General features: G+C 42.6%; 1 pseudogene across 1 annotated transcript in view; it reads right to left on the bottom strand.

Moving 5' to 3' along the window:
• Nucleotides 1-4,508, bottom strand: part of LOC310796713 (DENN domain-containing protein 11-like) — a 22,405-nt pseudogene that overhangs the window by 10,502 nt on the left and 7,395 nt on the right. The window contains exons 4-5 of the transcript in view: nucleotides 3,665-3,821; nucleotides 576-715 (exon numbers count right to left, since the gene is read on the bottom strand). The product of the transcript in view is annotated as a DENN domain-containing protein 11-like (transcript). The remainder of the gene's footprint in view (nucleotides 1-575; nucleotides 716-3,664; nucleotides 3,822-4,508) is intronic.

Below are 4,508 nucleotides of genomic sequence, written 5' to 3'. Positions count from 1 at the left end.
AGAGATACAGTCTAAGCTTAGGGAGAGAGACATGCAGTATGACCTTTGACAAAGGGACAAAGTAGAGGGGGGGCGGACGGGCGGTGTGTCACTTTTCCCAACCGTGATGATGGACTAAACTCAGTCACGATTAAGATTTTGATCAGCTCTAATTGAGTTGTGATGGCTAAGTAGGTGGGCCTCAGTGACGTCATCAGTAATGTCACTCGAGCAATTTGGCTAAGTGGAGGCTGGGTGGGTGGGCGGTATGTACGGAGGACGGTCAAGATTTTCAGATGAAAAAGAGAGGAGGGGTGATGGAGAGGAGAAGAAGGGGAGGAGAGAAGAGGGAGGAGGAGAGGAAGGGGGAGGAGAGAAGAAGAGGGAGGTGGATGGAGATGGGAAAGAAAAAGACAAGAAGTGTCAAAGTGGACAAAGAGAGAGAGAGCCTCCTCCCTAGAGATCGAGAAATCTAGTATTTCAAAAATGCAAATGACTGAATCTTAAAAAGGTCCTCAGAATAGATGACAACTTTAACTCACTTTGTGCCCGCAATCATCTTGTTAGAGTAGTAGATAACTCTTTGAACTGCTCACCCTCGGTAGCAGACCACACCTACAGGTGGTGGGGAGAAGATCAGGATGCGTCTCCTGAGCAGAGCCAGTTTCCACAGCACCATGATCTGCTCCCCGAAGAAGCGGATGAACTGGGACATGCAGCCTGCCGGGTGGGTGATCTGGTCCAGAGGAACGAAGACAGAGGCACACGGGGAGACTGAGTTACTAGAGGGCTACATGATTATGGCTACAACATTAATATGGGACCTATTGTTTTGCTAGATGTAACCATAATTATTAAAGGTGTTGCATATAACATTTGAAGATCTCAAAATCATTACCACATACATTTTGAGACACTAGTATAACACTACTAAGCAAATAAGACCGCTGACAATAAGATTGGCAGCCTTTACCTGGCCTCGACAGCAGGGTTTTCAAACGTTTTGTGCCCGAGGCACACCAAAGGGCAAGAGAAAATCTCAAGGCACACCTATTCCGTGCAAAATAGCCTCTATAACAGGGGAGGGCAATTATTTTTCCCAGGGGGCCACATGAGAAACCCAGATTGTTGCCGGGGGCCAAAACAATTATTGTCATGCCGTAACCTCTAATTTTATCACTCGATTAAATTATAGAAAACATACTGTGCACTTACTCTTCGGCATTTATATTGAAAATCACTCAAAACAGCCAATTTAGGTCATCTCATTCGATTTTTCTAGCTTCATAAGTAAAATAGTGTGGTTTGTCTTACACCTCCTGGGTCAGGCAGAGGGCCGGTTCTGGCCCCCAGGCCGCATAATGCCCAGGTCTGCTCTATAACATCAAACTACATCAAAGCAGTAACACGCCCATTTAAACAGGTCACAAAATAAAAAATTGTAGGCTAATGGAACTGAAAATTAACCTGACTCCGCCAGATGGGGGCGGCATTGTTCCACAAATTCACAAACAAATGTGAACACCTCCATCCATCTGGCAGTGTCAGGTTAACACATTGAGTGCCAGCCATGTTTTCAATCCTGTAGGTAAGTTGTGCCAGGGGTGTTTTTGACGATTCTGGCTCATTTTACAACAGCCGAGGATTATTTTCTGTTAAGAATTCATGAACACCAATCATCTAAAAATAACTAATAGAATGTGTGCTTTCTCTGTCTAAAAGAGTTAGTTTGCAGAGTTAGTAGTTATGTAGATATTAGCCGTTGAGTACAGCATGGTTTCAGCGTCTGGAAATTTATTCAGAGATAAATGGCTTTTTGTGAAACAGTCACTTTAACCATTCATTTTTGGCATCAGTAAGACCGTCAGACATTCTAAACAATAGTTTTGAACAGTAATTTCCTCCATAACAACAGGAAACACCCCTCTCATTCAAACTCCTCCCTCCGTGTGTCTTCTCCTCCTTCCTCCTGGCTTTACAGCGGGCGTGTCAGAAGCGCGTTGCTGCTGCCTGCCTGCCTGTCTGCGTGCCTGCCTGCCTGCTTGCCTGCGTGCGGACGCTCCTTGTGCGAGTCAAGATGGGCCGGGGAATGCGTGGGCGATGGGCAGATGTTGATTCTGGCCTTTCTGAGGTGTTTCAAAGTGTGTTTCACCTATAATCTATTTTGCAAATCGCTCTCCGCTCTCTGTGTGCTGCTGCCTGCGCGCGGCCGCTCTCGGCCAAGACAAGTCTGAAATGGATTACTGTAAAATCGCCTCGCCATTTCCTTGAATGGCTTGCTCCCGCGGCAGTTTTTTCTTTGATTTCGGTCGTCTGGGGGAGCACTGTCAACACTTAGTGGGTCGGTAAAATAGATTATACACATTCTCTTGCTCCAATAGTGATCTCGAAGATGTAAAAGTTGTTGATTGATGTCCCACCGTCAAAAAAAAAAAATGTTTATGTAAGACGAGTAAACTCGGCTCTGGCACTCAAGCGTTGGATTATGTAAGACGAATTATCTCGGCTATGGCACTTAACGTGTTAACTGAAAATAGGCAGACACTGAAATGTGTGTGTGTGTGTGTGTGTGTGTGTGTGTGTGTGTTTTCCCCCTCACGTATTTCTCTTTTGTTATCCTTGAAAGACTTTTTCTAGGGTATATCATTTTTTGTCTTTGTATTGGGAAATGACTGCGTACAAAATACTGATATAGTAAATAAATCAATAAATCACTCATAACGTTTTGTATAGTTTGAAGCTATATTTGGGAATAATAATGTATGGTTGTCACAAAAGCCAAGCCCTTGCTGTACACTGCATCTTACATTGTATGTAGGGCTGCAACGATTATTTTCATTATCGATTAATCTGTCGATTATTTTCTTGATGAATTAATTTGTTGTTTGGTCTAGAAAACAACTGTGTGCAGTCATCAGTACAGCGCATGCACCTCATGGCAAACGAGGAAGTAACATCAGTTACTCTTGGTTAGTTTGGTTAATCTTTCTTAGTTGTAGGTGTGTGTATTTACTTCAAAAATGACCGTTTCAAGTACCATTGGATTATTATTATTTCATCGCGTGGTGAGTACACAAGTCACAACATGTGAGTATTTCTGGCGCTGTTGTATGAATGTGTATTTCGGGCGACTGAACGAGAGTAGGCAAATGTACCGTTCGCTACCATTGTAGCGCTAAGCTATGTAGCAGTGAGGGCTGTACCGCTCTTTGTAGAAGCACAATGACGATAAAGGCATCCCCATTCTCCATTTACTGTCGACAGTATGGCAAATAGGCGAATCTCCCAAAATGTTGGTGTATCCCTTTAACAAAAGTTTATGGGAGTGGTAATTTGTGTTCAGCATGATCATCTTCACAAACGTGAAATATTTGTATGACTTTGAAGCGTTTTCTGAAAATTGCGTAAAAAACAAAACAAAAAATGCATTTACATTTCAAAAGTCATAAAAGCATTCACTTTTCCCTTGAAGCACCAACATGCTACTTCTGGACTCATTCCTGCGGTGCTCTATTGGTACATACAGAAGCTCAAATATAGAAACAAATATAATATATTTTGTATATTTATATTTATATATTGCTGTTAAGGACACTGAAACAATATAATCATCACAACCAGCCAGTATCAGCACCATCACTGAAACACTGAATGACAGCTGTAGCCATGGAAAAGTCCTTCTCACCTTCATTTCAGGGTGCATGCTGTGGTTGAGCGTGGCTCCCCAGGCGTTGGCTGGACATGCAGTGACAACAGCTTCACCACTGGGGGGCAGAAGTGCTCTCTTGTCCTCATAGAAGGCCTCAAGAGGAGAGTAGTGCCCTGGGGAAAGAAGCTGCAGCCTGGAGGGAAAGTAAATGCAAGAACAAATAATGGTTCAATCGTTCTAAAACATGGTATCTGTGAGAAGTCCGCTTTCTAGGAAACATGCTTTTCTGACATAGTTACCTATTGTCTATTTTTAAAGGTGTTCAACAGGTTTCACAAGCAACCTATAAAGGATTATGTTCTGTAAACCTTGAGCTCAAGTTTATTAGTTTTTAGTTCATTAATTTATGAGGATCTCCATTAGCTGATGCACAGATGACAGGCACTTAAAAACATGGGTTATAAAAATTAAAGAAACTTATTACAACTAGAACGACCACACCATGGATATATGCCTCCGCCAACTAGTGAGCTGTCGACATCCATGTCTGTCCAGACTTTGACTTGACGTTTGAGCCAAATGTGAAGAAATTCCATCAAGGTGCTGAGATATCGCGTTAACAAGCTTGAAAATGGCATTCGTGAGGTCACAGTGACTTTAACTTTGACCACCAAAATGTAATCAGTTCATCCTGGAGTCCAAACAGACATTTGAGGCAAATGTGAAGAAATTCCATCAAGGCATTACTGAGATATCGCGTTAACGAACATCGGACGGACAACCCAAAACCCGCCAGCGGAGGCATAACAAAAATAAGGATATTAAGACAAAATACAAGTTGAGTTACAGCACCAAAAATGAACAAAATTACATTCAAGCA

The sequence above is a fragment of the Poromitra crassiceps genome (genome assembly GCF_964638095.1).
Source record: "Poromitra crassiceps genome assembly, chromosome: 2".
Classification (NCBI taxonomy): Eukaryota; Metazoa; Chordata; class Actinopteri; order Beryciformes; family Melamphaidae; genus Poromitra; species Poromitra crassiceps.
The sequence above is the reverse complement of the archived record's forward strand: the minus strand, read 5'-3'. Positions and strand labels throughout refer to the sequence as shown.